This window comes from Dermacentor silvarum, chromosome 4 (genome assembly GCF_013339745.2).
Source record: "Dermacentor silvarum isolate Dsil-2018 chromosome 4, BIME_Dsil_1.4, whole genome shotgun sequence".
NCBI classification, from domain to species: Eukaryota; Metazoa; Arthropoda; class Arachnida; order Ixodida; family Ixodidae; genus Dermacentor; species Dermacentor silvarum.
In genome coordinates this window covers 206,647,813-206,660,101 of record NC_051157.2, presented here as the reverse complement: position 1 = coordinate 206,660,101, position 12,289 = coordinate 206,647,813, and the positions used below count along the sequence as shown (strand labels likewise).

At 41.4% G+C, this 12,289-nt stretch overlaps 1 protein-coding gene across 1 annotated transcript in view; it reads right to left on the bottom strand.

Annotated features, from left to right (window-relative positions):
• The window catches only part of LOC119450909 (2-Hydroxyacid oxidase 1), a 48,714-nt gene extending 36,673 nt beyond the window's left edge, over positions 1-12,041 (bottom strand). The window contains exon 1 of the mRNA XM_037714381.2: positions 11,824-12,041. The gene's annotated coding sequence lies outside the window, so the exon portion shown is untranslated. The remainder of the gene's footprint in view (positions 1-11,823) is intronic.
• Positions 12,042-12,289: the final 248 nt, after the last annotated feature.

The window sequence follows — 12,289 nt, the reverse complement described above, 5'->3', positions numbered from 1 at the left end:
GCGCGCGATAATGCGAAGCAGCTTCACTTACCGGAACTACGAAATGGGAAACTGCGTTGACCCCATGGCTGCTTCGCATACTACTCAGGGTTCCCCTACGGGAAGATGGTGTAATTTTTTTTCAATAAATGTTACCCCAAGTATTTTACTTCATTCTTATGCGTCACAGAAGATCCCCATACAAGGTAAGTAAAATAGATGGGCGTTGTTTTTTTCTTGTTATGGTGACAGATGACGTTTTGGTGACATTTATTTTCATATCCCAAGTTTTACATCAAGAATCAATGTTAGTCAGTGTTAAGTTCAGATTATTTTGGTCATCTTGTGAACGAACCGCAGTGTACACAACGTAGTCTGCTGCAAACAATCTCATTACAACACTTCGAAAGACACCGGAAAAAATGTCATTTATATAAATTAGAAAAAGTGTACGTCCTAATACTGATCGCTGTGGAACAGCAGAGCAAACGTCTAGGCTATCGGATTTGGCATTTTTTATTTCGACATATTGAGTACGGCCTGAGAGGGAAGCTGCAATCCAGGAAACTGTTTGAATTATTACCAATAATATTAGGCTTCTCAATTAACTTACGATGTGGGACAGAATCAAAGGCCTTTGCAAAGTCACGAACACTGCATCCACTTGGAAACCAGAGTTGATAGCAGCCCCGAAGTCGTGTGTAATTTCAAGTAATTGCGTAACTGTTGATAGTCCCTTCCTAAAGCGGTGCTTGTTTACATATGAAAGTTTGTTCCTTTCAAGGTAGGTTATGATTGCTTTGTTAATTATATACTTATTACGGTCCGAGGGACCGTAATAAAGTTTCATCATACCAACCATTACCTTGCAGCAACAGCTGGTTAGTGATACAGGCCTATACATGCTTATTAAGAGCCTATTCCGATTTTTTTGAACACCGGGACCACTTTCGCAGAAAGCCAGTCGGCGGGCTCGGATGCTGTTTCTAGGGATAAGGAGAAAATCTTGTGACGAAGTGGAGACACTTGGTGCGCGTATCGCTTTAGAAAAGCATTAGATAATCCGTCGGGCCCAGGCAATTTTTTTTCATGACGCTGTAGCGATAGGTTAAGGATGCCGCATTCAGTTATGAAAAGGTCAGGCATGCGGCAATGGTATTCCGTTTAACTGAAATCTTAGGCAGAAGCACGGGTAAACACGGACTGGAAATAGTGATTAAAGGCGTTCTCAGTACGGTTTGCCTCATCAATAATGGTTCCGTCTATTTCCATTTAGTCGATCGAAGCCCCTGGTTTTGCCAGGTAACGCCAGAACTTTCTTGGCTGGTGTCATAAAATTGGTCAGCGTACTTGTGAAGAAATTGCTTCTTGCTGAACAAATTTTTGCTCTGAGCATTTGCGAACGCTAATTTATAGCATCGACGATAGTTTTCTTTTTACGCATTCGCATTCTAGCTCATTTCATACCATCTCGGAAAGTCGCCGACTCCATTGCGAAATTGAATATGTGTGAACCAACGCACGAGTGAAGGGCAAGTGTTCTAAAACGTATTTTATTGGCTTGACTATCGATATCTAATGCTTTGTTGTTAATTAAATTTATAATTGTTCTAAACACCACCTCGTTCGTTCCATAAATATCGCTTTTGCAATACTATTATTGAGTGAAAAAGCAACTCGGGAGTCAAGGCTGTGCACTGTGCCTGCGTTCAGAGATTAAGTAATAAAGTGGTTAGCCAGCGCTTTACCGCTAAGTTTACAATTATTACCAATTATCTATTTGGGTATTTTACGTTTAGAGTCACAACTTAAGACGCTATTTATTACTTTCCAAACCGCATCCAGACGCTTCTTGTTAATTTCAGAAAACACACTTTGATAGTAATCTATTTTCGCTTGCTTTAGTGTTTTATTCAATTAATTCCTGATTCCTGTCTGTCTTAAATTCCTTTTATTTAAGTTTTATTTATGATGTCGAGTGCAAGAACGTATGATAAAGGCGGCTCTTACTTTTTTATCAGCTCGACGTGCTCGCTCGTGATCCATGGTTCTCGTATCTTTTTTGAACGCCTGACCTGTCTGAATGGAAAATTCGCAATGTAAAGGCGCACAAGGGCTTCAAGAAGTTCGTCATATGCTTTGTTTGCGCCCTTTCTTTCTCAACATAAAATTCCAATCGTGAGTGATTACAGCCTGACTAAATAAATACAGTGCGTCATTAGAAATGTGTTGGTGAGTAAGTAATTCAGTGTGTTGTTTGATATTGTTACTCGTTGAATACACTACAAAAACTCGGCAATAATCACTAATATCATAGGAAATTGTACCCGTAGTACATGCAATGTCTAGGGTTGCCAGAAATTTGGAGAAAATTGGGGATATACAATACGCGATATATGCTGGCGACATAACCATATGGTTATGTCGCCAGCATATCCTGGAACCTAAACAGATGCTAGATAGTTCATTTCCTTGGATAACACAGCCTATTCTTGCACTACTGAAGAAAAAAGATTATTATCACAATAAGCTAAAGTTAAACAAAACAAATGTATATTACAAGGCTCAATTTAAGTACTTCAGAAATCAGTCAGTTGGGCTAATGCGTAAATCTAAAAGGGCATATTATGCACGTATCCTTGCCCACTACGATACAAAACAAACGTGGCAAATGGTCAAGAAAGTGACAGGGCTCGATAGCACAAAGAAGATTCTCCCTGACAACGTCATAGCTAGCCTTACAAATGATTTTAATGATTATTTTGCCACGGTTGGCGAAAACATTACGAAACAATTTACTGCTGCACGGCCCATCACTTATGTTGAAAGATGTGAAAACAAATTTAGCTTTCAGGTCATAACAGAAGAGCTGGTGACGTCTGCTATAAAAAATGTAAAGCTGAACAAAGCCACAGGGATTGATGGTATACAAGCTAGGGTACTGAAAGACAATCCAGATATTCTGAGTGCTCCACTTTTTCATTTATTTAACCATTCATTAAATGCGAATTACTATCCAGATGTATTAAAAATGGCCAAAGTTGTACCAGTATACAAAACGGGCAACCATAATGTTCCCGGCAGCTACAGACCGATATCCGTATTGAGTATAGTAAACAATGTCTCTGAAAAATTAATCGCTCAACAGCTTAAGGACTTCCTTAGCAGGAATAACATAGTTTGCCCGGAACAGCATGGTTTCGTCCCAGGGAAATCCACATCAACAGCTGTCCTTACCTTATCTCAAATACTCAATTCTGCCCTCAACCATCAAAAGATTGCTATTGGAATTTTCATCGACATTAAAAAGGCATTTGATACCATTTGTCACTCGACACTACTGAAAAAACTGAAGTGCTATGGTATTTCTGATGGCCCTCATGACTTCTTATCCAGTTATCTCACATCTCGAAAGCAGAAAGTACTCATTGACGGTTTTCTATCCGAATCTAGGAATGTCACATGTGGTGTACCGCAAGGATCCGTATTGGGTCCCATTTTATTCGCGCGGATTCTACAATCGTCTAAAGCATTAATGTATGCGGACGATACTGTAATTTTATTCACAGGTAGTTCACTTGAAACCTTACAATATACGGTATCTAATGAACTACAAGCTGTTTCAATGTGGTTTCGTGAAAACCAACTGTTACTAAATGCCGATAAAACAAAATACGTTATTTGCCATTCACGAATAAAAACTCTGAACAACGTTTCAATTAGCATATCATTAAACAATCGGACCATTGAATGTGTTCCGACTATTAAATATCTAGGCATTATATTTGATAGTAACGTTAACTGGAGATACCAAATCAGTACCGTTTGCAAAAAGTTGTCATTCAGCTGTTACACTCTCATACGAGCACGTCAATACTTTGATTTGACATTGCTGCGAACAATATATTTTAGCCTATTTCACTGCCACCTTAGCTATTGTTGCGAGTCGTGGGGCCAAACGTACACAACATACCTTACTCCGTTATTTCGATTACAAAAACGGGCTGTTCGTGCGATTACTTTCTCCTCGGTGCGTCATCCCTCCAATCCTCTATTTCAGAGGCTGCGTATACTGCCGTTTACTGACATACGGAACTACAAGATTTCCTGCTTAGTAAATAAAATACTAAACACAAACACACCTCTGCCGCGTACCATTTTCACGTTTCCGTCGTTAAACACACGGCATGCACGCAATGGTAATCTTAATCTTCCTTTACGTTCGAATGTGTACGGCGAAAGGTTAATTTAATTCTCTGGTGTTAAGCTATGGAACAATTTGCCTCTTGAAATAAAACTCGCAAGAAATTTTGACTTTACATGCAAATGTCACTACTTAACTTACCAAGCACGTTCTTAAGATTTTTATATTAGAAAACTATGTGTATGTTAGTTTGTTGTTTTTTCTTTGTTCTTTCTTTTTTTTCGTTTTCAGCGCAGTTCTGTTAATATATATAGTATTAACCGCTTATGTATGATACTTTCGCTACTTTGTTTGTATAAGACTGCTAATTATTGCAATACATTTTTTTGTATTGGACCTATCACTAGCCGCTTTAGGCTATGGGACCAAATATCCTTGTACGCATGTTTAATATTATTGTGTAATAAAATTACCCTTTGATTTCATTTGATTTGAGTGCCAAAGGTAACGTAGGACAGACGGAGACCAGATTACAGGAAAATATATATTGTAGAGAATACACTGAAAGATATGGGGCTGAAATGTTCGGCAGTCAAATCGGAACTTTTGGTTTTGCAACATCGTAGAAGAGGTCGAAAACCAAGAGGTTACATCCCGACAGACGAGCCCAGAGTGAACATACACACTCACGAAGGAACTACAATCAGGCTAGTCGAAGGAATAAAAGTTCTTGGATTCTACATAGAAGCGAATAATCCGAACTATAGAACAATACAGCACATCTCAAATGAAACCGATGAAGTAATTAGGCTACTAAGGAGAATTACCAATAGACACAGAGGCCTGCGGGAAAACAGTGCTTTGAGGCTAGTTCATGCTTTTGCTCTCTGTCATTTCACCTATGTTGCTGGATTATTCAAATGGACGCAGGTAGAACTTAACAAAGTTAACACGATGATTAGGAAGCTCATTAAAGCTACCCTAGGGATACCGATTAACACTGCAACTGAGAGATTGATGAGTCTAGGGGTGCACAACACAATAGAGGAAATTGCGGAGGCTCAGCAACTTGCGCAACAGGAAAGATTGACAAAAAGACGAGCCGGCAGGAATATACTACAGGCAATAGGGGCAGAGCTAAATAGGTCAAGGCGCCCACTAGAGGATGAAGTGGAGTTGCGAGCTGAGATTAGGGATCTGATTAGAACCACCCCCCTCCCTAGAAACATGCATCCAGAGCACAATATCAAAAGGAGAAAGGCAAGAGCTAAAGCACTCTTGCGGGAGATTCAACAGCAGAATCAACAGGCGGCTTTCGTAGATGCTGCCTGGGTGACAGGGAAAGAAGCATATACTGCCGTAGTAGCAAACATTCAAGGGAAGGTGCAAGATGCCATCACTGTATTTACCAAAGATTCCATGGTGGCGGAGCAAGTGGCAATTGCTCTAGCCATCAGGAACAATAAATGGACTTTTGTTTACAGCGATTCCAAAGCTGCTATAAAGGCTTTCGATAAAGGTTACGTGGCCGCGGTTGCAGCTAAACTTATTGAAAACACTATGAGTATGAGAACTGAAATCCAATGGTTTCCTGCGCATATGGGAGAAGTGGACGAGACCCGGGCTAACCTCAATGAGGTTACTCATGACTTGGCACGAGGACTTGCTAGCCGTGACAGTCACAACCGAGCCGTCCACCACCAGGCCGGGGAACTTAGAGATCATTTATTAACATATAACGAGATTACTAAACACTACTATCTAGCACGCAGACAATTTCCATTGCCACATTCAAAGCTGAACAGGGCTCAGGCAGTTTCAGTGAGACTATTACAAACAGGAACTTATCCCACGCCGTACGACCTTAATAAAATGTATCCAGAAAGAGAGGTCAAGAAAGATTGTCATGCGTGTAATGGCATCATTGGGATCAGACACATGCTCGCGGGATGCCCTGCGACTCTCACCAACCCTGAAGAAGAATGGCTCCATTGGAAGAAGATGCTAGAGAGTTCATCTTTTCAAGATCAGGTACGGGCTGTCCAGAGGGCCCATGATGTCGCTGAAGGGCTGGGCCTGACGGTGCCATCGTGGGAGCGGCCCGCCTCGACTTGAAATAGTCGAGCCTCAGGACTTTTGTAAATAAAAAGTTTTTAGACACACGCATACAGGCGTTTCTATATTTGTAATGGGAAGGTCGAGGGCAGATGAAGTAGAAGGGGTAACTCTGGTTGGTGTAGTAATCCGATTAGTAAAGCCAGGGGAAAGTAGTACACTGTTTATATCGTGTACATACTTATTGTCCTCCAAAATATGTATGTTGAAATCACCTCCACAGACAAAATGAACATTTTCGACTAAGCAGAATGCCAAAAGCTTACCAAAACAACATAAAATATTACCGATACTGCCGTTCGGAGGGCGGTATATTACTGATAGCAACCTTCTACTGTCTTTGACTGTTCGCATTTCATAGTCATGACTTATGAATGAAAAATGTGGCAACACTTCATAACCACAATTATTTTAGCATAAAAAGCGACACCGCCTTCATCCCTATTCTGACGGTTCATGTAAAACGGGGTATAATCTTCCAGTTTAACGACATCGTACCTGCTTTGAAACCAAGTTTCAGATATCATTATGACGTCAAACTTTAAAGAATTTTTTTTGAGACGACAAGCAATGCTGTCACCCTTGCCAACTGCGGAACGGGAATTGAAATGCAAAACAGACGTATGTGTAGTATCTTGCAGATGTACCCGCCGTGGTTGCTCAGTGGCTATGGTGTTGGGCTGCTGAGCAGGCGGTCGCGGGATCGAATCCCGGCCACGGCAGCCGCATTTCGATGGGGGCGAAATGCGAAAACACCCGTGTACTTAGATTTAGGTGCACGTTAAAGAACCCCAGGTGGTCCAAATTTCCGGAGTCCCCCACTACGGCGTGCCTCATAATCAGAACTGGTTTTGGCACGTAAAACCCCATAATTAAATTTTTTTTTTCTTGCAGATGAACATTTTGGGTAAGACAAAATCTAGCTATTCCATTTTAAACAGTACGTGTAGAATCTAACACAACATTCAGCATATCTTGGAAAGATCTCCGTCAACTTCGTCACGGCAGCCTTTACGTATGGGATGACACTAGTAATCAGCGCGTCCTTCTCCGAGAAGTTCGTAAACCACGCGATAGTCACTTACTGGACACCCGTAGTAGTTCAAAAAAGCTCAGATTTCTAAGTTTTAACGCCCGCAGCTTAGCAAATAAGACTGAACAGCTAGAACAACTTACTTTTAAGTACGATCCGCACATAACTGTAGTGTCTGAAACGTGGCTACATGTGATGCGAATGTAATCCCCCCTTCATATCAAGTCTTTCGACGCGATCGCATAAGTCGAGGTGGAGGCGTGGCGATAATACTCAAAGATAGGTTGTTTTTTTTTTCGCCAGCGTAATCGTGCAGATACACGACAATGACAGCCTTTTTTTTTTGAAGTAAACTGTTGGGGCCAAATGTTTGTTTTGTGCGCTGTCAATCGGCCACTGTCTTCCGCTCCCGAGTTCCTATCCCTACTCTATGATTACATGTCTTCATTAAAGTGTCATCACAGCATAATGGTGACATAAACTGGCCTTCCATCTAGTGGTCCAAAAAGGCTGCTTCACATCTTATTAATAACCCTCTCTTTGACATTATGCTTTCCTGCAACTTGGAGCAAGTTATACTTGAGAACACGCGGGTAATCGCCAATCCTGTCTCGATATTACATCTTTTATTTCTCAACAGAGATATTTCTTCGTGCGATGTGGCTATTGAAGAGGGTGTATCAGACCACAAGATGATACTGGTCACTTGTAAACTTGCTGATTTTACGCAGCATCCTAAAAAAGTTCCGAAAACGGTGAAGGACATGGCAAAAGCTGACGAACAATTCATTCTTGATGCACTGTGGCAGCTAGTCAACCAGCTACCCCAAACTGAGGTCGTTTCTTGGTGGCTTTGTTTTAAGAGCACATCATTGTTTAGATACTTTCGTTCGTGATCGCCGTATTAAAAGGAGGCGAACAAATCCTTGGATTACCCGAGACATTCTGCATTTTAAGCGAATGCTAAAGCGAGCCAAAAAGAACTTAAACAGAAACCACGACCTTATTTAACCACTTCAAGTTCAGCTTTCTTGCGCACTATCTGCATCTCGAAATATTTTTCTTAAACCTTGCCAACTTACTTAAAGAGTAATGCGGAAAATTTTTGGCGCTATCTGGGAAATAAAGCTTCTCTTTTAGAAAAATTAAAACACAACGACGTAACAGTTACAGACCCAGCAGGAATTACTAAGATAATGAACGACTACTTTCATTCTGGTTTTATTCAAAAGATGATCCAAATCCTGATCTTGTTCCATCCTCGCTAGATACTGATTTCATAACTTGAAGGCGTGTTTTCACTGTTACTGAATATAAAAGAAATATCTTCTGGGGGCCCTGACGGAATTCCGAACTCTTTCCTGCGTCGATACGCAGAACCAGGATCGCATATCTAAACTACCATTTTCTCTGAATCGGTCAAAACGACGACCTTACCCAATTATTGGTGTCTTGCCAGAGTTGTAGCTGTGCACAAGAAAGGTGATCACCTGCTGAAAGACAACTACCGCCCGATTTCTCTGACGTCAGCGTGCTGCAAGGTGCTCGAACACATTATTGCTCATTTTGTTACCGATTTCTTTGAAAGTAATAACCCGTTGTCTTAAGCTCAACATGGTTTTCGTAAACAATTCTCAACGTGCGCGCAGCTCGTAACAGTCCACGATATCGCAGTGACACTTAATTCTTCTGGGCAGGTAGATTTAATTTTGGGGGGGGGGACTTTAGCAAGGCGTGATTAGAAAAAAAGGAGAAAAAAATTCTAATCACGTTGGACATGTGCAATGCTGATTCGACACGGGTACCTTACAGCAACAGTGTGTCGTGGGGACCCCCCCCCCCCCCCAATACCATGTAGGTATTTAAGCACACCGCCTTACCATTTCATGTATTCCCTGACGAAGGCCGGGCCCCGGCCGAAACGTTGGAAATAAAGTATCGTTTTTTTCGTACGTGCGTCCTCAACCTCCAAGTTCCTGTTCAACTACTTCATATATATATATAAATATATATATATATATAAATATAATCATATCATAAGAAGCCAGCGAACTTTTGTTGGCTTCTTATGATATAATTAATAAAAATCGGGCCCCTTGGTTCCCTTTCTTCTCGTTATATATATATATATATATATATATATATATGTGTGTGTGTGTGTGTGTGTTGTGTGTGTGTGTGTGCGTGTGCGTGTGCGTGTGTGTGTGTGTGTGTGTGTGTGTGTGTGTGTGTGTTTATTGTGCTAGACATTGACTTTCGTTACATATTACTGTCCCTTCCTTTTCATCTTTTGTATTGGTCGCCCGTTGTATATTCACGTTGATGATGATGATGTTGATATTCATGTATAATTTAATTATTGCTTTTGATGTGTGCATAATCGATTATTTGTTCCCTTCCCCACCTGCCTGGTCTTCCATTACCGCAGTATTTCATAAATAAAATAAATAAATGCTCTATTCTTAGGATGGGTGGGTCGTCAGACTGTCTCGCGAAAATCTTGCCATCGTACGACCAGACGGATTTCCACTCATGATCACGTTTTCTACCGTTAGCAATTCCAAGCAGTCGCTTTAGCGTATGGCACAGGTGCTCGTTCACATATATCTTCTGAGAGCTATCAATACCAATGTATTTGTTGGAAAGACACGTTTTCCTTGCTTTGTGCAGCGCAGCGTCACGCTTGTTCCGGGACTTAAACAGTACAATGATGTTCCATTTTTCTGGGTCTCGGGTTGGAACACAATGACATACTTAAATATCTGTCTCTATATTTTCTTCTTTGATGGCTTCCCCGACTTTACGAACACTTTTAAGCACACTTTCATCGTCAGACCAAAGCTATCACTTATGTTTGACTTCTTACTACTATACACTATAAACAAAATTTGGAGGACGCCTTCGAGAGTGGAACGCGATAGCATTCAAAGATCCTTGACTGTTTCTCACACTTCCCGGCAACTGCAGCTTATGTAACCGCAATGTTTGCTGGGAAACGCTGGCGGTGAACGCTATGCACGAAGGCGCGCTCTCTGGTAGAAACGCGGCCTCTTTTGTGGGACGGCCTTCTTTTATTGTTTGCACCTTTAATATTTCAGCCTGAGAAGATTTAGCATAAAAGACATGCGCTGTCGGTGTTTTGTTTTATGACAATTATTTGTGGGCTGTCACTCTCAAAATTCCGAGGAATAACTTTGCAAAGAATGCAAGACAATGCGTCAGCAACTTTAGTGGTAACATATATTTGGAGGGCCTGCGTGGTTGGGGATGATTTTCTGGGCCATGGGCGGCATTGCCGACGCCGCATTTTCTGCGACACGGGGCCCTAAACGCTATCGCGTTAAGGCGGTGGTCCCACTCCGGCGGCACGAGCCCCCCGTTTTCAGTACTTTTGGAGTAACCGTGGCGGCTCTTTTACTTAGGTTATAAAGTTGTGGTATATACCATAAAAAGCTTAATTCTTGCAGATTCCAACTATATATAATGTAAGGAAATTGATTGCTGTGATTTAGAAATAAATGTTCAAGAACAAGCATGAGATACATGGTTTTTGCGAACTTTGTCTCAGTTGTGACCATATTTAGAAGAAACTACCGCACTTACTGCATTGCGGCTTGCTCTGTAGCTTTAGGACATATTTATCTAGTTCCTAGACGTAGCAAATTCATTTTTAATTTTTACTTTTTCGATAATTTGCTTTTGAAGATTGCCAAATATTGCAATTTTCTGTTGTAAACAGCCCGGCAACTACATGCTCAAGGAAGCTAAATTTTGGATAAAGTAGAGATCAAGAAATTTCTATTTAGTACACAAAATTTCATTCATGTAACTTTATTAGTTTTAAAGCGCAGCTTCGCAGCTTTATTACCTTCCCGCAAAACTGGGCAAAAATAAAACCAGAATTCTAAATATTGCTTATTTTCGGCCGCATTATTAGGAAAACTAATAAAGTTACACGAATGAAATTTTGCCTCCTAAATGGAAATACCTTGATCTCTACTTTCTCCAAAATTTAACTTCCTTGAGCATGTACTTGCCGGGCTGTTTACAACAGAAGATTGCAATATTTGGCAATCTTCAAAAGCAAATTATCCAAAAAGTAAAAATTAAAATGTTATTTGCTACGTCTAGGAACTAGATAAATATGTCCTAAAGCTACAGAGCAAGCCGCAATGCAGTAAGTGCGGTAGTTTCTTCTAAATATGGTCACAACTGAAACACAGTGCGCAAAAACCATGTATCTCATGCTTGTTCTTGAACATTTATTTCTAAATCACACCAATCAATTTCTTTATATTATATATAGTTGGAATCTACAAGAATTAAGCTTTTTATGGTTTATACGACAACTTCATATCTTAAGTAGAAGAGCCGCCACGGTTGCTCCAAAAGTACTGAAAACGGGAGGCTCGTGCCGCCGGAGTGGGACCGCCGCCTTAAAAATATTGCATATCTTTAGTGACGGAGCACTGGCCAGCAGATAAAGACGCCACGCGAATTACGAGATAAAAAAGTAGCACAAAGGCAACGAACGGTAAGAAAGGACGCTCACTTTTCGGGACGCCGTCGGTGTTTCGCACACTTGTTGGTATCGTTTACGCCCGTTCAAATGGAGCAGGCACCAGAAGCAACACGCACATGCGTCTATTCGGTCCGATTGCTCGGATGCAATGCAATATACTCGGAGAAAGTCGACGCGTGAGTGGTTCCGGCACGGCGACGCCGCGGCTTCGGCGCGCCGGTCGCTCCCCGAAAGAAAAGAACATGCAAAGAAGCATCCTGTGTACGACGGCAGCTGTGTGACTCAGCGGGGGACCACTTTGAGTGTCGAAGTGCTTTGTCGCCGTGCCACCGTGTCTGGCGCGTCGCCAGTGTCGCTGTTGGCTTCAGCTCGCTCCATCGGTCCTGATGCGTTCTTACGTTTCTGGGGTGGAGTAACCCGATGTGTGTGCGATTGCAGTGCACGCCAGTTTCTTTAGTGGCTGCAAATGTACGATATAGAATCGCGTCACTTCCTC